This window comes from Protopterus annectens, chromosome 4.part1 (assembly GCF_019279795.1).
Source record: "Protopterus annectens isolate FY-2018-M chromosome 4.part1, PAN1.0, whole genome shotgun sequence".
Classification (NCBI taxonomy): Eukaryota; Metazoa; Chordata; order Ceratodontiformes; family Protopteridae; genus Protopterus; species Protopterus annectens.
In genome coordinates this window covers 413678385-413700385 of record NC_056734.1, presented here as the reverse complement: position 1 = coordinate 413700385, position 22001 = coordinate 413678385, and positions in this window count along the sequence as shown.

The following is a 22001-nucleotide window of genomic DNA, read 5'->3' as shown; positions in this document are numbered from 1 at the left end:
CCTACATAAGCCTAGCCAGCAAGGTTCATAGGTTGGTACTAGGCTATCAGCCCTAGGGCCTATACAAGCCTAGCCATAACAATTCCCTGGCTATTTCTTCCCACACTATTTACTTCCCTGGACCCCTGTCTAACAGGGCGACTGACGTGATCCCGGGGGTGAATTTCCTTTCTCCCATCCAATCGTCAAGGTTCCTTTTGAAGAGGGCCAAAGAGGCACTCTGCTTGACATGTATGGGCAATCTATTCCAGAATCTGGGGAGTCTCTGTGTCAGGAACCTGTCCCTCCAGCATGTTTTGTTTATTGTGATGACAAGGTTTAGATCCCTGGAGCGTGTGGCTCTGAGGGATTGGGATTTCTTTAAGTGTAGCATGTCCAACAGCTCTGGGTTTGACATGGCCTTGTATGTTAAGCAGAGATTGCCTCTGAGTAGATGATATGCGATAGAGTATAGCTGGAGTTTTGTAAGGTGGTCAGCGTAGGGCATCTGCTTTAGGCCTGTGATTCTTTTAGTGAGGTACTTCTGTGGCCTTTCCAGTTGTTGCAGATGTCTTGAGAGGTACATACCAAATGGGGCATTGTATTCTATAATGGGTCTAATGAGGGATGAGTACAGTGGGACAATGACCTCCTTTTTTCTGGATGAAAAGCCCTTAGTGATGAGGTGTGCCACATAGAAGGATTTCCTGACTGTTGTGGCGATGTGGTTATCGAAGGTGAGACCACTGTGTACCTGTGTCCCTAAGTCTCTTATCACATTTTCGGTGTTTAGTGTACTGCCACCTATATGGTAATTCACGGATACATGTTTTTTTCCCAAAGGGGATAACTATACATTTCTTAGCATTCAGCTTGAACCCATGGCTCTGGCACCAAGCATCTGTTTATGTAAGGCCCTTTTGTAGAGTATCCACATCATTCGGGGATTCAATAATGGCTCCCAGTTTGCAGTCATCTGCGAACTTTGTTAGCCAGAGTCCCTTAGTGTTGGCCTGTACTTCAGAGAAGTGGATGTCAAACAAGAGTGGCCCCAGGACTGAACCCTGAGGTACTCCACTTGTCTGGAGCTGGATTTGGAGTCAGCTACTTTTACAGTGTGGGTTCTATCAGTAAGCCAGTTAGCAACCCATTGGGTGACGTAGGGATTAATGCCCAGCTTAGTAAGTTTATCTATGATTCCAGAGTGGGGGATGATGTCAAAGGCCTTGGCAAGGTCTAGATAGGCTGTGTGGACCACCTTACCCTTGTCCATGGCTCTGGAGACTGATTCGAAGAAGTCAATCAGGTTCAGGAGACAAGATCGACCCTTCACAAACCCAAACTGGGTGGGGTCCAGTGTTTGAAGGTTGCCAATGCCTTTGTTTATATGTTCCATGATAATACGCTGCATGGCCTTGCAGATAAGGCTTGTCAGACTGATGGGATGGTAGTTTCTGGGATCCAAGGTAGATCCCCCCTTGTGGAGTGGGATAACTGTAACTCTGCGCCAATCAGTGGGCATGAAACCTGAGATGAGGCTATGATTAAACATGACACTTAGGTGAGGTGCCAGTTCATATTGTAGTTCATGTAGTACACAGCCCAGGATGTCATCTGGTCCCATGGATGCTGTATTCTTAGCTTTGGAGAGTGCGTTTTTTACCTGTGTGGCCGTTATTACCGGAATTTGGCAATCTTCCGGTATTGAGATGGGCCATTTAGGGGTTGAGGTTGGCACTGAATCGATCTGCCAGGATATTGGCAATATCCTTGAGATCAGTATATTTAATGCCATTCTGTTTTAGCTCAGAGCAGATCTGAGCATTGCCATTTAGATTCTTGACATAGTTATAGAATGCCTTGTGGTTGCCTTTGGAATCTTTGGCAATTTTATTTTCGTAACTAGCTTTGGAGAATTTTATGAGGGATCTCAGTTTCTTACTGAGGCTGGTAAGGGAGTTTTTTGCATCCTGAGATTTTCCTCTTTTCTGCAACAGTTTCTTCCTTTTGTTGTTCCATAGCTTATGCCACCCAAGAAAGTTATTTTCCTGTGCCACTGTCGAGCAGAGATACAGAAGTGATCCCCGGGGTGTATTTCCTATTTCCCATTCACTCATCAAGATTTTTCTTGAAGAGTGCTAATGAAGAACTTTGCTTGACATAGATGGGTAGCTTGTTCTAGAGTATAGGAAGTCTCTGGGACAGGAATCTATCCCTCCAGCGTGTCCTGTTTATTGTGGTGACAAGGTTTAGGCCCCTATAGCATATAGCTCGGAGGGATTGAGATTTCTTTAGGTGTAGCATGTCCAACAGCTCTGGGTTTGACATAGCTTTATATGTTAGGCAGAGATCACCTCGGCGTAGGTGATATGCTACGGAGGAAAGCTGGAGTTTTTTGAGGCGGTCAGTGTAGGGCATTTGTTTGAGGCCAGTAATCCTTTTGTGAGGTACTTCTGTGGCCTTTCCAGCTGCTGCAGATGTCTTGTGAGGTACATTCCAAAAGGGGCATTGTACTCTATAATGGGTCTAATGAGTGACAAGTAGAGGGGGACAATGACCTCTTTTTTCCTGGATGAGAACCCTTTTATGATGAGATGTGCCACATAGAAGGACTGCCTGACTACTGTGGCGATGCGACTATCAAGGGAGAAACTACTGTCCACCTGGGTCCCAAGGTCTCTTATCACGCATTCGGTGTTAAGTAGATTGCTGCCTATGTGGTAGTTCATGGGTACAGAGTTTTTACTAAAGGGGATGACACTGCACTTTTTTGGCATTGAGCTTGAGGCCATGGCTCTGGCACCAGGCATCTGTCTCAGTGAGGCCCTTCTGTAGGATGTCCACATCATTTGGGGACTTGACTATGGCTCCTAGTTTGCAGTCATCTGCGAACTTCATTAGCCAGAGGCCTTCTGTGTTCGCCTGTACGTCAGAGAAGTAGATACCAAACAGGAGAGGTCCCAGGACGGAACCCTGTGGTACTCCACTTATCACTGCTTTGAGATCAGATTTGGACTCTGCAAATTTTACAGTGTGGGTTCTGTCACTGAGCCAGTTGGCAACCCATCTTGTGATGTAGGGATTTATACCTAGTTTAGTGAGTTTAGCTATAATTCCAGAATGGGGATGGTGTCGAAAGCCTTGGCGAGGTCAAGATAGGCTGTGTGAACCACCTTACCCTCATCCATGGCTTTGGTGACTGCCTCAAAGAAATTGATCAGGTTCAAGAGGCATGACCTGCCTTTCACAAACCCAAACTGGGTGGGATCCAGAGTTTGGAGGTTACCAATGTCTTTGTTTATGAGTTCCATGATGATACGTTCCTTGGCCTTGCAGACCAGGCTAGTCAGGCTAGTAGGTCAATAGTTCCCGGGATCAGTGGTGGCTCCCCCTTTGTGGAGTGGGATAACTGTTGCTGTGCGCCATTCAGTGGGAACAAAGCCTGATGCAAGGCTATTATTGAACACGGTGCTTAAGTGGGGAGCCAGTTCGTACTGAAGTACATGTAAAACGCAGCCTGTGATGTTGTCCGGTCCCATGGATGCTGTGTTTTTGGCTTTAGAGAGTGCAGCTTTTACCTGCATAGCTGTGATTACGGGGACTCTGCATTCTTCCTGTACAGATATGGGCCCTTTAGGGGGTGAGAGGGGGGTAAAGTTAGCACTGAACCTATATGCCAGAATGTTGGCAATATCAGTTGGTTCTGTCATTTTTGTGCCTTTGTGCTGTAATTCAGAGCAGATCTGGGTGTTGCCATCTAGATTCCTGACATAGCTATAGAATGCTTTGTGGTTGTCCTTGTATTTAGTGGCAATTTTGTTTTTGTAGCTAGCTTTGGAGGATCTTATAAGGGATCTCAGCTTCTTACTGAGGCTGACCAGGGAGCTCCTCCACTCATGGGATTTTACTCTCTTTTGCAAAAGTTTCATCCTTCTGTTGTACAGTTTGTTTATGGCAGGGGACCACCAGATTGGCTTCCTTTTTTGGAGGATAGCATCTTGGTTCTGTTTGGGATAGCACGATCCATGCACTCGTGTAAGTGCTTATAGAGTGCATTTGTGTAGGATTCAGCAGTTGCAACTGTATTGTCCATCTGCATGGGTGTCATGAAGTTCACCACTTCTGCCTTAAGAAGCATGAAGTCGGCTTTGGAGAATTTTTTTACTGTGGTTTCCTTAATGGGGGTGGGGCGGGATATCAAGGGTGATAAGCTTATGGTCGGATCAGACCAATGAGGAGTTGACTTCAGCTGTGGAACACCGGTCACTCATGTTGGTAATGACTAGGTCTAGGATATTGTTGCCCCTGGTGGGGGTGTGGATAAGTTGATCTAGGGCATTGGAGTTTATGAATTCCAGAAAGCGTTGAACTAAGGAGTTGGTACACGAGTAGTTTTCCCAGTTAATGGTGGGGTAGTTGAAGTCGCCCATTATTGGGGTGTTTGGTTGAACACTAATATTTTCCAGTACATCAAGAAAAGAGGAGTGAGAATCCTGGGGCATGATGGGGGATCTGTAGCAAGCTACAATTTGGATTGCAGTTTTGCCCAGAGTTAGTTGCACTTGGATAACCTCGGATGCATTATACTGCGCAACTAGCCTGGAGGTGTGGATATCCTTAATGAATATGGACACACCTCCGCCTTTGGTGTTTCTGTCTGTGTTACTTGGTTGTTGAGATATTTAGAAAATTGTGAAAATTATATCTATTTAAATGAATATCATAAAAAATCAACAGTTAGTATCTATTTACCTGCACTAGACAGAGTTCAAATATTAATGCAGTTGAGTTTGCCATTGTGTAAGCTTTAAGATGAAATCTTTTAAAGCCTTGTACATGGCATGATTTTGGAATTATTGATGCAAATATGAACAAGCAATATTTGATGCCTAGAGGTGTCAGTAGGAGTTAACTGCAGATGCACCTGGAGGCATCACTCGGATGTAATGAGTTAAGGGTTCATTTGCACAGTTAAGATGAGTCTCCTTCAAAGGAGGTTTAAGTTATTACACAGTGATGTCTCTAGCTTTCCAGTTTTCTTTTTTTGTGTTTTTACTTGTTTTGTTCTTAGTAGGATTTCTTTCATTTCTTGTTTCTGAGCCTCTGACAAAGTTTCATCTATTTGAAGAGCAGGGACAGAACTTCATGATACAATAATATTGGCATCTACCTCCACTCATAATTCTCAACTGTCTAGATTTTTACAGAATGTCCGGATTTTCGCCTCATATTTTTTTGATATGCTCCTCATAAAATTTGTGGGTTTCTGGCAAGTCACCGAGTACTGAAGTTCCTAAATAATGGTGTACGTTTGAGTTTTCAGAAAATTAATACTAACACAAATCCTGTTATTCTAGCAACTTTCTAAGTTTATAAGAGCAATATTTAAAATCTGTCCCTATTTTGGGCTTTTGGCCCCCATTATCATAGGCTTTGTCCAGATTTCTTGTGTTAAGACGTTGAGAGGTATGCCCATGATGACTGCAGAAGCTTCAGCTGTCTAATATCTCAAGCTGTCCTTGCCATCTTAATAGGAAAAACTTTCAGTAAATGGGACTAACACCAGTATCACTGAATAGTGGGGGAAGGGAAATCAGCTTGGTTTGTCAGGAACATGATATTTACTGACTTCAGAGCTTTGTCTCAGCTACCAACATGTCCTCATATTCTGCTTTTCCTTATGTCAGTAATGCTTGACCTGCTTTCTTCTCTGTGTTTACCTGTGGGGGAGAGGAAATCAGCTAGAAAAGTGCATGTCTTGAGCTATTCTACACAGTACAGACTCCCCTAGCTGTAGTCTAGGCCTGGACAAGCTTCTGCCTGCAAAATCTCACAGCAGATTTAAATTACTGGCAAGATGTAGTGTCACTAACAATCTTAACTTTGACTTTCGGCTTTTCCCAGTTAGTGGTCGCCACAGCGGAACTCCGGTATGCTCATGACTGGCAGTGGAGTTTTACGGTTCCGAGTTGTCAGCCCGACACACCCAACCTTCAACGAAGGCATGCCCATTCACACTCGCACCTACGTGCATGTCTTTAATGTCACTCAACCGTGGGGAAGACATGCAGACTCCACACAGAAGGCGATCCAGCCGGGAATCGAACGGGAGAACCTCTTGCTGTGAGGCGACAACACTAACCGCTGCACCAACAATCTTAAGTACTGATAGAAAATGTGAGCCTCTGTGCTTTGGACTCTATGACCCTAAGAGGAAATTTAGAGGCAGAGGCATAAGCTGAATGTAACATTATTAGACCCATGGCCCCTTCTGGGCAGAAGTATTGAGCACAGGAAAGCATGAACTGTGTGTTATTTAATATCGAAGTGTCACATAAGTGACAGCACAGAAAAATGGGTTGTTTTCTGCAAGTGGTAGTATGTAATAAGAACAAATATTTATTGTGTAGTAAAGATCTAGATTAGTATCAACCAAATACATTACTTCAGCTGCAAGAGCCTTCTAAAGTAAGATGCACCATTATTTTGTTGTTTTTCCTCCTAGACTTTTAAAAGACAAAAAACCCTTGAAATATCTACAAATGGACTTATCCACATCAGCTGTGATAAAGGCGTCAGCTCTGGCATTTGTTTTAACATTTTTGCTGGAAAGATGCAGTGCATCGTAAAGAGTTTTTATCTTGATTTGTCCCTTAGGATGGGCAGGAAGAAACAAAGCCACATTAAAAAAAAATTGTCTCAACACTCAGATGCTGAGAAACTGAGGCAGATACCCAAGTGGTGAGAGAAGGGGTGTAGAGTTCAGTGTGCACTGTATTTTATTTTAATTTAGTATTCACCATGGTGATTGATGTGACAGTTAAAGTAAACAGGGGATGGCTACAGAGCTTTCCTAATGTAGTAATTAATTACTTCTGAAGCAAAAGTTCATGCAAGCATAGGAAAGCATTTACTAAGGCTGTCATTAGTAAATGACTGTACTGAGTTTAAGTATGTTACAGTGGGCAGCTTTACAAAGTGGTTTTCCATAAAAAAATTACTAACTATATAAATTATTCTGACTTCCAAGAATGTGTCCTCCCTGCTAGGACTTCTGTGTATCTTATTGCAGTTCAAGGGTGTTATTACGCATTGCTTTTTACACATGAGATATATATAATAGCTTTGTTCAGTTCATTTAACAGCTCACTGTCAAAGAAATTATCCATTGTGGGTGGAGGTGAGAATCTGCCTAGAGAGGGTGCATATTTTAAAGAATTTATTAAAAAATAGAAACCAGATTCATAAGTAAACAGAAATTCAGAAAGTAATTTGAATTTTGGAAACTGCTACTAAAATAAATAATGGAAGAACAGTTTAGCTTATAAAACATGTCCAGTGTAAGCTGATGGTGAATAATAAACACAAAAGGGCAAAACTAAACACTTTGAAACAGACCACAAGGAAAAGTTAAAAAACAACCAGTTCTGGAAGCATACATTTTAGATTGCTATATGCTAAGGCCAAGATAAATGCAAGTTTTAAGCTTTGCAAGCAAAGCCATGAACTCAACAAAAGTAAATAGACTCTCCAACAAAGTACATACCAGACGTAAAGCTGGCTAGAAGGTATATAGCAGCACATAGACTGTGGCCTTTTATTTAGTAATGTGCTATGGTGACCCAGTAATGTAGTGGACTATTACATGGTATGTTATATTACATTCCATACTCTTATGTTCATCCCCATCCCAGATTTGGCTGAGGACAAAGTAACCTGGGAGGATCAAAGTTCAAAGTTTAATCGAACAGCTTTGCTGCTTCAGGAAAGAATTCCATTCCTGCAGCCACTTGCTAGTGGGAAATATGAGCAAACAGATGAGTAAACAATACTGGGAGAAAAATCTTACATACAGGATGCCAAGCAAGGTTCTGCAGACTGACAACATCATTAAACATTGCTGTAAACACTACAATTAACAGCACAATATATGTGGGCATAACTAAAGGTAGCCTTGTTCATTGCAAAAAATATGCAAGTAACTTGTACTATGAACATGATGCAGAAAGAAACAGGGCAGAACAAAAAGTAAAGCAAAGAGGTAATACAGGATAAATCAGATTGGGAGTGAGCAAAAAACTGAGAGAAGGAATGCATTATAAAGCACAGCTGTATAAGTTAATAGTAGATGTTCTAATAGATCACTACTGTAGTAACCATAACTGAATGAGATATATCCTGCCAAAGATTGGATACCCAGTGAGTCTACAAAGCTTTGGGTTTCTTCCTCATACCTCATACGCCTGCCCTTAGCACGTGTGTGTGCTGGGTATTAGGAATGTATGGGTACAAAACAACTCAGGGCTTTCTTGCCCAAAGGGAGGCTGAAGCCTAAAGCTCTATAACAATTAGGTGAAAACAAGCAGATATTATCATGTCAGAAGTAAAGTAGAGTAGGGTACCCCACCTCAGCCAGGGAAGAAACAGGAAGAAAAGTGGAAAGATTGGTGCTAATACTGCAACAGTGATCTATTGGAACATCTACTCTTTCAGTAAGTTAACTTACACAACTGTACTATGTTCTTCATTAAATCAATGTTGCACAGTCATAATTATATGGGATGATTGCCATAGCTTAAGAAGAAAGGGTAGGTGGAGAAGATTCAGAGTCTAAAAGCCCTTAAATAAGGATTTTTGCAAATCCAGTTACAGCTCTGGAGAATAAATCATATTTGTAGTGCCTAGTAAAGGTGTGCACAGAAAACCAAGTAGCCACCTCTAGAATAGACCTAGAGTCTACCCCTTTCCAAAAAGCTTCAGAATTTATCACAGCTCTAGTACAGTGAGCCCTGACTTACTGAGCTGTGCTTTTTACATGGTGAATGAAACAGTTTGATAGCCTGAGACAGCATCTACAAATGGTTTGTTTAGAAACTGTCTGCCCTTTCTTTTTGCCATCAGTGGGTACAAAAAGCTGGGTAGACAATTTAAAGTCCTTAGTCATGTCCAGATAACATCTCAATTGCCTATAGACATCTAAGAGATGTAGAATGCCTTCTCATTTGTGTTTCAGTTCAGGATAAAAATACAGGGAGATGAATAGTCTGGTTCAAAGTAAATTCAGAGACAACCTTTGGCATAAAAGATGGGTTGGTTCTAAATCTCAGTCTGTCCTTGTGGAAAATTGAGAAAAGAATGCCTATACTTAAGAGCCTGTAATTGAAATACCCATGTAGCAGAAGTCAGAGCAATAAACAAAGCAGTCTTCCATGTTAGAAATTTTGAAGAAGCACTATCTATGGATTCAAAAGGAGAGCTTTTTCCAAAACAAAATTAAGATCCCAAGGAGGTGCCACTTCTTTTCTAGGTTTAGTTATGTTATGAGAAAGGAGGTTGTGATGTCCTCATGCTGGGCCAGTATTCAAGGAGCTTGAATCCTCACCACTGATGCTGGAGAGGGACGTTTACTTGAAATACAAATGGATACACTCAGGATTTCCAGATGTAGACCTCTCTGGATCAAGCACAATTTCCCTTAAGAGCACACAGGGCACACATTCAGCCTGGGGTCTGTGTGTCTCTATTTGTCTCTCCCCAGGTCCACAATAAGGCTCCCCACTGGCACTGAGAAACCAGTGCTTCATGTCCCTGCCCCAAACAGCTGGCACACACTCTTTCAGATTTAATTTCACACACACACACATACACACACCTGGGAAAGGCTGCCACAGATTACCTGCTCTACCAACTTTGCCAATACTATAACATAGATTCACTGCCACCAGTCAGTTACTATAAGGATCTTAAAAGGGTATCCCATTATACTGAGTGAAGTTAATATTAATACAAATGGTAATGTTGACCAAACAGCAAGGCTTTCAGGAGTGTCCAGTATGTGGAATACTCTCAAAATTTAAATATTTTCTAAAAAGGACCAGCCACAATGAAAATTTTAAATATATTTAATAAATAATAAAAGAACATGAAAATACTAAATATCTATTTACAATAAACACAAACATTTCAGCCACAGGGAATATTAAAAATAACACCGATAGAAAGTTCCACACAGCTATAGAGAAATAGGATTTAGCTAGTCTCACTATCTATTCCTGATTAACTGAAAGAATTACTGTTCCCTAGTTAAGTTACTTACTGTCACAAGGCAGGATGATGTGGATGAGTGGCCCTTGTTGTCAGATACAAGGCAGAATGCAGACTGCAGAGAGCAAACTCCTACTAATATCTTAATATTATTTTTGGCTTACAGAATGACATCACACACATCTGGTCATCTGACTCCATTTCCCATGCTATCACCAACACTAGAAGCTGACAGGATTTCAGCATCTATGTGTTACCATACACAGAGATAGAGCTTTACTCAGATCTCCTGGAAGTCATAAAACCATACCATAAAACCATTCCACTCTTCCTATAGGAGCTACCAACTATTCTCTAACATGGACATTGCATCTGTGGCTCCATTCAAAACTGTGGGATAACATCTTTATGGCTTAAAGTAATTTAATTTCAAGAATATTTTGCAAAGTGGTTTTGCAGAGTGGTTTCTGGCTCTGAAATTGTAATTGTATTAGCCTTTTTGGGCTGATTTCTATCCCTTTCAACTTTCTGGCTTAAAAATGCATGTGTTTGCACATTTTTCACATCGTGCAGCACTACGAGGCTACAGTTAAACTATTCCAGGTGCCAGAAAATCTGCTCTTCAAATTTTCCCTTAAAACTAGCTGGTTTCTCAGTACTAGCACTAAAATCTGAACCCCAGTGACTAGCACTTGCTCTAGAACCTGCTGTAAAGCACTAGGAAGCCTGAACCTGACACAAGCACTCAGCTCCCCTTGTCAACAAGGAGAAATTAATCATAGGCACTAAACAGCCTACAATTGCAAAGTACCTTGCAAAGGGAAGGGAAAACAGCTCTTAAACCTTACAAAAAAGCACCTAAACAGGCATGTCCAAGGGTCAGCTTCCGGTGGTTTCTCCTGTCCACCTGGTGAATCTGGGCATACTGGGGCAATGCGGCAACTGCTTCATGTAGACAGACAATCCTCTCCTCCTACCACCCAACACTACAACCTGCGAGAGATGTACTTACATAGCCAAACTGAAAGCAAAGCTCTCTCCGGTCAAGACTGTGCTAGACAGTCAAGAGGAGAAGGCTAACACCCGCATTACACCTCTAGCAACTCATAGCCCTTCAAAACCCATACCATCAACTCCCACACATAGCAACACTAAACCCACATATGCGGAGGCCCTTAACATTAACCTGCCCAAGCAACAAGGACCTCTGAAGCCGAAACGCAAACAAACACCAGTCACAACCAAAGTGACACATAGCTCACAACACCAGTGTGCCACCCAACAACAGCCCCTAAGGCAAGACAATGTACCGAACACTTTAGTCATAGGTGACTCTATAGTCAGGCACACTGATGTCCCACTCACCAGACTGAACAAAGAGAAAATTACAGTCAGCTGCCTGTCGGGTGCCAGGATCCGCCACATAACGCATGCACTCAAGTCACTCCACAACAAGTACAAATACGACTCTGTCATTGTCCATGCTGGAGTAAATGACTTGAGACGTACCTCCCTGGACTACATGAAAAGAGACATGGAAGAGCTCTTGGATCATGTGACCCAGGCAGGTATGACCCTAGCCCTGAATAGCATCCTGCCTTCGCCCAGAATGATACCACAGTATAAGGACAAAATGATTGACTTCAACAATTGGCTAAGCTTCTGGTGTCATTCAAAGGGGATCCAGTATTTCTCTGCCTGGGAAGACATGATCGACAAACCACGATGCTTTGCCAGAGATGGTCTGCACTTGTCACCCCTGGGATTCAGGTTACTGGCTAAAGCTCTTGCCACACCTATAGTGCCTTTTTTAGGCATGGTTCAAAGGATAAAACCACCACCGTAACAGATACAAGCATGCAAAATCTGAAGGTAATGCTACTCAATGCTAGAAGTCTAAACCTCAAAATGCACTCTCTCGAGGCACTCCTAAAAATGGAAAACATCGATATCTGTGCAGCGACTGAGACCTGGTTCAAGGCTCCAGAGAGCACCCCTGCAATACCAGGCTACAATTCTTACCACACTTTTCGGCCACAAAACCAAGACCGAAACACTAAAGGTGGAGGAGTGTCCATATTCACACCTCCAGGCTAGTTGCCCAACACAATGCATCTGAAATTCTCCAGGTGCAACTAACACTAGGTAAGACTGCAATCCAAATTGTAGCTTACTACAGATCCCCCACCATACCCCAAGATTCTCACTACACCTTCCTAAACATACTGGAAAATATTAAGATACAACCAAACACCCTAATACTAGGTGATTTCAACTACCCTGCCATTAATTGGGAAAACTACTCGGGTACCAACTCCTTTTCCCAACGGTTCTTGGAATTCATAAATTCCAACGCCCTGGATCAGCTAATCCATTGTCCCACCAGGGGCTCCAATATCCTAGACCTGGTCATTACCAACATGGGAGATAGATGCTCCACACCAGTGGTCACCCCCTCATTGGTCAGGTCTGACCATAAGCAAATCACCCTTGACATCCACACCCCACCCCCACCCCCAAGTAAGGAAACCTCCTTAAAAAACTTCTCCAAAGCCAACTTCATGCTACTGAAGTCAGAAGTGACAAACTTCACAACACCCACGCAGACAGGATCTGGAAGTTTGACTGCAGAATCCTACACTAAGGCACTGTACGAGCACATCCACTCGTGCATGAATCGTGCCATCCCAAATAGAACCAAGATGCTCTTCTCCAAAAAAAGGAAGCCAATCTGGTGGTCCCCTGCTATAAACAAACTATACAACAGAAGGAAGAAACTGTTGCAGAAAAGAGGAAAATCCCAGGATGCAAAAAACTCCCTCACCAGCCTCAGTAAGAAGCTGAGATCCCTCATAAAATCCTCAAAAGCTAGTTACGAAAATAAAATTGCCAAAGATTCCAAAGACAACCACAAGGCATTCTATAGTTATGTCAAGAATCTAAATGGCAATGCTCAGATCTGCTCTGAACTACAACAGAATGGCATTAAATATACTGATCCCAAGGATATTGCCAATATCCTGGCAGATCGATTTAGTGCCAACTTCACTCCCCTCTCACCCCCTAAAGGGCCCATCTCAATACCAAAAGATTGCCAAATTCCGATAATCACAGCCACACAGGTAGAAACAGCACTCTACAAAGCTAAGAATACAGCATCCATGGGACCAGATGACATCCCAGGCTGTGTACTACATGAACTACAAAATGAACTGGCACCCCACCTAAGTATCATGTTTAATCATAGCCTCACATCAGGCTTCGTGCCCACTGAGTGGCACACAGCTACAGTTATCCCGCTCCGCAAGGGAGGATCCACCTTAAATCCCGGGAACTACCATCCCATCAGTCTGACAAGCCTGATCTGCAAGGGCATGGAACGCATTATCATGGAACTTATAAACAAAGACATTGGCAACCTCCAGACACTGGGCCCCACCCAGTTTGGGTTTGTGAAGGGCCGATCTTGTCTCCTGAATCTGACTGACTTCTTCAAATCAGTCTCCAGAGCTGTGGACGAGGGTAAGGAGGTCCACACAGCCTATCTGGACCTCGCCAAGGCCTTCAACACCATCCCCCACTGGAATCATAGATAAACTTACTAAGCTGGGCATAAATCCCTACGTCACTCGATGGGTTGCGAACTGGCTTACTGACAGAACCCAGACTGTAAAAGTAGCTGACTCCAAATCCAGCTCCAGACAAGTGACAAGTGGAGTACCTCAGGGTTTAGTCCTGGGACCACTCTTGTTTGGCATCTACTTCTCTGAAGTACAGGCCAACATTAAGGGACTCTGGCTAACAAAGTTTGCAGATGACTGCAAACTGGGAGCCATTATTGAATCCCCAAATGATGTGGATATTCTACAAAAGGGCCTTACAGAAACAGATGCCTGGTGCCAGAGCCATGGGTTCAAGCTTAATGCCAAGAAATGTATAGTCATCCCCTTTGGAAAAAAACATGTACCCATGAACTACCACATAAGTGGCAGGACACTAAACATCGAAAGTTTGATGAGAGACTTAGGGACACAAGTGGACAGTGGTCTCACTTTCGATAACCACATTGCCACAACAGTCAGGAAATCCTTCTACGTGGCACACCTCATCACTAAGGGCTTTTCATCCAGAAAAAAGGAGGTCATTGTCCCACTGTACTCATCCCTCATTAGACCCATTATAGAGCATAATGCCCCATTTGGTATGTACCTCACAAGACATCTACAACAGCTAGAAAGGCCACAGAAATACCTCACTAAAAGAATCACAGGCCTAAAGCAGATGCCATATGCTAACCGTCTAAAAAAACTCCAGCTATACTCTGTGGCATACTGTCTACTCAGAGGCGATCTGTGCTTAACATACAAGGCCATGTCAAACCCTGAGCTATTGGACATGCTCCACTTAAAGAAATCCCAATCCCTCAGAGCCACACACTCCAGGGATCTAAACCTTATCATCACATTGAACAAAACATGCTGGAGGGATAGGTTCCTGACCCAGAGACTCCCCATACTCTGGAATAGACTGCCCATACATGTCAAGCAGAGCACCTCATTGGCCCTCTTCAAAAGGAACCTTGATGATTGGATGGGAGATAGGAAATTCACCCCAGGGATCATGTCAGTCACCCTGCTAGACAGGGGCCCAGAGAAGTAAATATTGTGGGAAAAAATTTCCAGGGAATTGTTATGGCTAGGCTTGCATAGGCCTTAGGGCAGATAGCCTAGTACAAACTATGAACCTAAGTCAGGTGAATTAAGATTAACTCCTTCACTTCCAGTATATGCTGTTACAAAGTATACATTTAATTTGGTTACAATAATACATGTACATTTCTTTTCATTCCAGCAGGGCACATTGCTGATACATTTTAATACAAGCAAACCTCACAAACACATTTTCAGCACAAGCATCTGTACAAATCAGTTTGATATACAAATGACATATAATTATTTACAAAATTCCAGCTAGCTGTCCTGGCATATATTAAAAATCCACTGCCCTATTTCTCCTGGCATGGTTGACAGTACCTCCTATCATCACAGAAGCAAACAGATCTATTTGGAGAGTTCCCCACATATAGACAATGTCCTGGAAAAACTCTGGATTTAGCATCCACCTGTGAAGGTCTATTTTGTGTTTGCTCAAAGTATCTGCCATTGTGTTCTACTCTGATAGAATTAATGTGGTGTGTAGAGTAACACTGTTCTGTATTTCCAGTTCCCAGGCAATAAAGGCTAGCCTGCATAAGGGGTACTACTTTGTTCCCCTTTGTTTATTTATAAATTATATCTTTGTGGTGTCATCTCGATTATCACTAACAGGATTCCAGGATCCAAGGCTGACTTAAAGCTTTAATGTTTTTTTGTTTTTTTTTTTTAGACTCCACATCTCCTTCAGATTTATATGAAATGAGGCTACAACATGCCTCAAATCTTGATGCTTCATGAGACTGCCCAACATAAGTAAGACATTTTCCAAATCTATCAAAGGAATGACTATCTTTATCATTTTTGGATAGGGTTATACACCCCTTCCCGATCCCTGCACAACTCTGATAAACTCTTTCTACAAGTCTATAAACCCAATATTAACATAGGTAAAATATTTTATAAACACTCCATCTCCCTTATTTGGAATAATCTTCCACTCCATATTAGAAGTCATACCTCTCTTCCTAACTTCAAACATGACCTTATTTTGTACCTCCATAACAACCCTATATGTACCTGTAACCATCCTACTTAACTCCTCCCTTTCCATATTCCCATGTCTTCACTAGACTTATCATTACGACCTTTTTCCTTTCTTATCTTACTTTATCCAATCTGCTCTTCTTTCTATACCCTCCCTCTTTATATAATTTACTTTATCCTACTGCTCTTCTTTTTTTCTCCTTCCTCTAGATCACTTCATTCCTCCTCTACTCCTATCTTCTTTTGCACTTTCCTTCTTCTGACCTTGTATATAGCTATGTACTATTCTTTGGATTCCATTTATTTTTCTTATCCATTTTATCCATAAGTTTGTTTTGCTCTTTATATTATTAACTTGTCTCTATTTGTATGTATTTGTATGTTTTGTTCGGGGCTTTTCCCCTCAGGTCGCCACTGAAAATGGGTAATTTCTTACCTAGTTGGACTAACCCAGTTAACAAATGTGAAATAAATAAATAAAATAAGCTATGTTCCCATCCATAGAAATAATAACAGGGTCTGCAACAGGTTTTCTGTAAAGGAATTGTTCAAAATATAGCACACAGAGACCAACTGGCTTAATACTTCAGTTCCACGACTTTAATGACAAAAATACATACAAGGATAAACGCTTCACTGGTTCACCACGTTTTTCATCTCAGAAGACTGAGACTTCATCAACATAAAAACAATTAACAGAATCTTCTGGTCCTTAAATACATTTTGTTAATTGACTAATCCAATAATTGTAATCAATTAGGCGAACCATGAAATCACCAAAAACAGTCCCTAACATTACTAAACTTCAAATAAACAACTAAAAACGTGTGACAAATTGAAATAATATACATTACTACCTCATACTTTCCACATGTATGTTTAAAAAAAAAAAAAAAAAAAAAAAAAAATATATATATATATATATATAAAAAGATAAATAGTAAACAATCCCAAATTCGTTTCCAAGAATTTCAGTGTAAGTTTTACATATACATATCTCTGACTCCCTCTAGTGATCTTATCTAAAAAGAACACCACAAGAAAATAAAATCACAAATAGTATGGAACGAATCATATATACTAAAACGATGCATAACTATTAACTATCTAAAGTGCTAAAATATAAATAGACTATCCCATAACATAATAATATATATATCTACTATAAAAACACTTTGATATGTTTTCAATATTAAAACTATATAAAAAAAATCCTACAAAAATGACCATCTAAAAGTAAACACAACAAATCAATAAAATAGAATAAAATAAAGTTAAAAGAGCCTCCTATAACCTAGCTGCTCTTAATTTTAATAAAGGAGCTATTGAAATATTGTCATTTAAGCCAGGATGCTCAGTGGCTTGTAGGAATACCTGCCAATAGGTCTCTCTGTACTCAATCTTTTCCTCCCATGGGCCACCCTGAATATTGAAGGGTACTGTTTCTAACATAAAACATTTAAATTTAAAACTAGAACAAGTAAGTGTATGTTTATAAAAGGCATTACTAGGATTGGCAACTAAAATACTATAACAATGCTCCCTACAAGGAAGATATATACAGTCTCTGTTCAGAATGTGTGCACACTGCATACATTTCTCACATTTATATATTCCTACTTTCTTATTATAACCAACCTGATAGTCTCTATGTTTTTTCTCAACAATATTCTTAATAGGTATATATAAGCTCAGGAGGGGGTGTAGGGGTGCCCCCCCCCATGTTTCAATAGGGAGCCAAAGATAATTGGGAGACATAGTTCATGCCTTCAGTATCTGATTCAGAAAGAACATCTTCATCTGAGTAAGAGGGGAGACCAGACTTGTAACTGATCAGTCCTCCTTTCCACCACATCTAAGTCTCTGACAGCGAGGGCACTAATAAAACCCAAGTTGCAGTAAGATGTGTGGACAGTCTACTCATATAGCAATGGTCTATTTACAGAAATCAAATTTTTACAGAGCTTGGTATCTGCTTTTTTTTTAAACAAAAAGCATTTTTATTAAATTATCACTTATGACATAGGCAATCATACATTTATATAAATGAAAATAAACAATAGTGACATAGTCCCAGTTGCAAATATTTCACATCACAGACTGTATTGACAATTTTAGTTGCAAATATTATACATCACTTATACTGTACCCAGTCATTGTCAGTCAAACATTACATAGCTCATTCAAATCCTGCCTTTTTTAAACCTCATTTCTCCCCTGTATGCATTGTTCCCACAGTTCCCATTTTTCCTATGTAATTTGCTCCTACTCTTTTCTAAAGTTCCCAGTTCTAGTTGTTTTCTCTCTGTTACTATGCACAATTCTTCTAGTACAGTTGGTTTAGTCTTTAGTTTCCATTTTCTAGTAATTGTTTTTTTTTTGGCAGCCACCATAATTAGACTCATCAAGGCCTTATTATGTCTAGGCAATTCCGATTCTGTATCACAGCTCAGAAAAATCATTTTCCTAGTTACACCAATTTGCTCACCCAGTATCTCTTACAAAGTTGTCTGGAGGGAATCTTTACTGTCTGCCAACTCATTACATTCCCAGAAAATATGTACCCAATTACCTCTTTCATTCCCATCACACCTCCAACTTTTGCTGTCTACCTCAGGAAAAATTCTCTGGAGTCTACTTGGGGTATAAACATATCTATGTAAATATTTCCAAGCAAAAATCCTAAATATTCTAGATTTTGCTGCATATTTGGGAGACAACCATATATCCCCCCATTGTTTCTTTGTGAATTACTTATCCACTCTCTCTTCCCAATCCTTTTCAACCTCCTCTGACTGATTCTTATAGTCATCATGCAATATTTTGTATGCTGTACTAATTATTCCTTTTTTTAACAGCAGCTCCTGTTCTAGAGTCTACTAAAAACTCTACCAGTGCTGGTCTTTTGTTTAGGAAACCCCTCTTTCTTTCTCTTTACCTGTACTCTGATATCAATCCATGGTAGGGAAGGCAGTCTCTAGACTGCAGTGCAAATAATCTGTTGGCATCTTCCATTCTGTTACCTTTCCCTCTCTAGTTATTTGCTCCCAACACCTTGGTTCCTTTGTCAGGGGTCTATATTATGTAATCGAAAATTAAGTTAGTTGAACTGGATTTAATATCGAAATTCACTTCATCGAGCATTTAATAGTGAGATAGCGGTACAGTGAAGACCGAGTTCAATGAAGTGAATTTCGATATTAAATCAGGTTCAACTAACTTAATTTTGATTACGTAATATAGACCCTTTGTCAGTTTTTTTCAATAAATTCCAGCCCCCTCTTGCCTATTGTCTGTATCCCTAGTTGCAGTCATTCTTATCGGCATAATTTCTTTTCTCCATTCCCGTGTTGGCTTAGTTCTTAGATTACTTTCTGCTACTTTATGAATATAATATTCTGTATGATTATTGTTATTCTCCTTAAAGGTCTACATTCAAAATCCCAGTCCCTCCTTGTTTTGTTTCCTCAGCTTGGCCCCTGTTTCACCATCATCTCTTTCCACTTTGAATTATAGGTTTGCGCTTGTGCTATGTATAGGAACTTAACTGTGTAGCTCTGAAATACCCCTTCAAATAGGGCAATCCAAATTTGCCTTGTTCTAGTGGAAGAATCAGCTAATCCCACTTGACTCTTGCAGTCTTCCCCTCCCAGATAAAATCCTTCATCTCTTTATTAATTGCTATCTACAACTTCTCCTCTGGTTGATAAAATAGGCCAGACCGGTATAAGACTAAAGGGACTAAAACAGTTTAACTGCTTGTATCTTACTATCCATAGCCATATAACAGAGCTTCAAATTTCTCAGTTTTTGTATTATCTTTTATTTAGTCTCTTCCCACATATCCTTAGCTGCCACATTGAAATTATTTTTAATCCACACTCCTAAATACTTCATTTTATCAAGTCCCCATAGATATGGATATTGCTGAACCAATTTGTGTGTGGGTACATAATTTACCACTATTGCCTTTATTTTGGCTTCATTAATTTTGTATCCCAAAAAGATATGAAACTGTCTCAAAATGTTCCATAACACTGTAATGTCCTTTTATAGTTTTATCAGGTATAAAATACTATCATTTGCAAACAGAGCCATCTTTTCTTGACTACCATACCAATTATATCCTTGAACTTCTAAGTCCCTTATTTTCTTTGCCAATAGTTCTAAATGTAATGGCAATAACAAAGGGGAAAGAGGAAACCCCTACCTGGTTCCTCGGCTCAAGCAGAAATTATTAGAGAGGAACCCACCCACTTTAATTTTCGCCTCTGATCCCTCATATATCCTCCTTATCAACCTCATAATTTTATCAGGGAATGCAATTTCTTCCATTGCCTTGCCCGTAAAATCCCAGCTTACTCTGTCATATGCTTTCTCTGCATCAAGACCCACTAACAACAGTGGTATTTTCTTATATTCTGACTCCCTCTGGATCCATATCTATCAATTTTGCCATTCATTTAGCCATTATAGACATAAACACTTTATAATCATGGCTGAGTATTGAAATGGGCCTGCGTGAAGCTGGATCTGATGGATCTTTATCCTCTTTAGGTATTCCAGCTACCACAACTTTCTTCCAGGATGTTGGTGCTTCTCCTCCTCTTAAAATAATGTTAAATAAAACCTTCCATATCTTTATCAGTTTTTCCTTCCTAGCTTCCAAACTTCCACAGGAATACCATCTATTCCTAGGTACTTTCCTGTACATTGGTTATACATCACCATCTTTTATCACATCACCTCCTATCCTGTTAGTAATTGAGCCTCATCTACTAACCTTGGCATATTTAATTCCTCCATAAACATTTCCATTTGTACCTTTTCTTGATTTCCATATTGCTCTGCTTTATACAGACTTTCATAGATTTTATTAAATATGTCTAATACGTCTACAGGATCTCTTGTTGTCTTCCTTGTTATTGCCCCCCTAAGCTTGGCGACAGCTCTTTATGTTGCTTGAGCTGTTGTGCTAAAAGTTTTTCTGCTCTAGAATTATTATCAAAAAACAGTTGCTTAACAGCAATCTTTCTAAACTCATACATATTAACAAGGTAATCCCTTATTTTCTGTTTAGCATTTTGCAAGTTGCTCCTCTTCTTTTACTGTGGGATTCCCCTATTTTGCAATACTTTAACATTTGTCAGTCCCTCTAAATAATTCTTATTACTTCTTAACCATATCTCCCTTTCTTTTATTGCTACTCTATTTTTAAACTACACTTTAATTTTATCCCACTCCCTACCTATATTTTCAGAAGAATTTTCTATCTTCTCTAGCTGCTGAATAATTTCCACTACCCATTCCTTAAATTCCTCTCTTTTCAACAGATATGTGGGGAAGCACCAGTGTCTCATTTTTATTTCATTATCCCGTGTTTTTACTTTACTTATTGTTGGTGCATGATCTGAAATAGTTATTGGGTACATATCAAGACATTCACTTAAATGCACATGTTCCTGTGAAATGAAAATTCTGTCTAGCCTAGACCAGTTTTTGTATCATGTGGAATATGTAAATTCTCACTGAACTCTTAGTACTGAATTCACATCTTCCATGCCAAATATTTTCATAAATTTCTTTGAAAATCTACCCTCCTTTGTTATATTTTCCCTTCTGGACTCCCCAGACACATCTTCACTGTTGCAAATCAAATTCTAGTTCCCACCTATAAATAATATTCCTTGCTGAAAGCTGATGATTTCTACCAGAATTTTCTTGAGCTCCAATATCACAGTTTTAGGTGTAATATAAATACATGCCAGTGTAATCATCCTCCCTTGCCAGTAGCCCCTTAGTACTAAAAATATACCATTATTATCTTTTTTATCCTCTTCTATCACTATTGGAGCTCCTCTTGCAATTAGTATAAGTACTCCTCTTTTTCTTTGCCCCAGGTATTCCATTGAATAACCATCCTGAAAACCTTTCTTTATCAAATTCACATGTTCATTTCTTTCCAAGTGTGCCTTCTGTAGCATAACTATTTGCACTTTACATTTTAATACATTTCACTATTCTTTCTTTTTTATATTTATCTGTGAGACCATTGACATTTAAAGATATTACATTAGGCATCCTTGTCTTAAAAAGTTATTATTCCCACCTTTTATGTACAACAGTTTTTTTTTTTGTTAAATGTCTAGTTCCAGTTTTTGTGTTACATGTATACACTGTTTGGCAGTTTGATGTTTTATACAGTTGTTTCTTGTCATATCCATTTGAGCCTATGTCACTGTGATGATGTGAAGCATTGCCAGCTATGCCAGGAGAGGT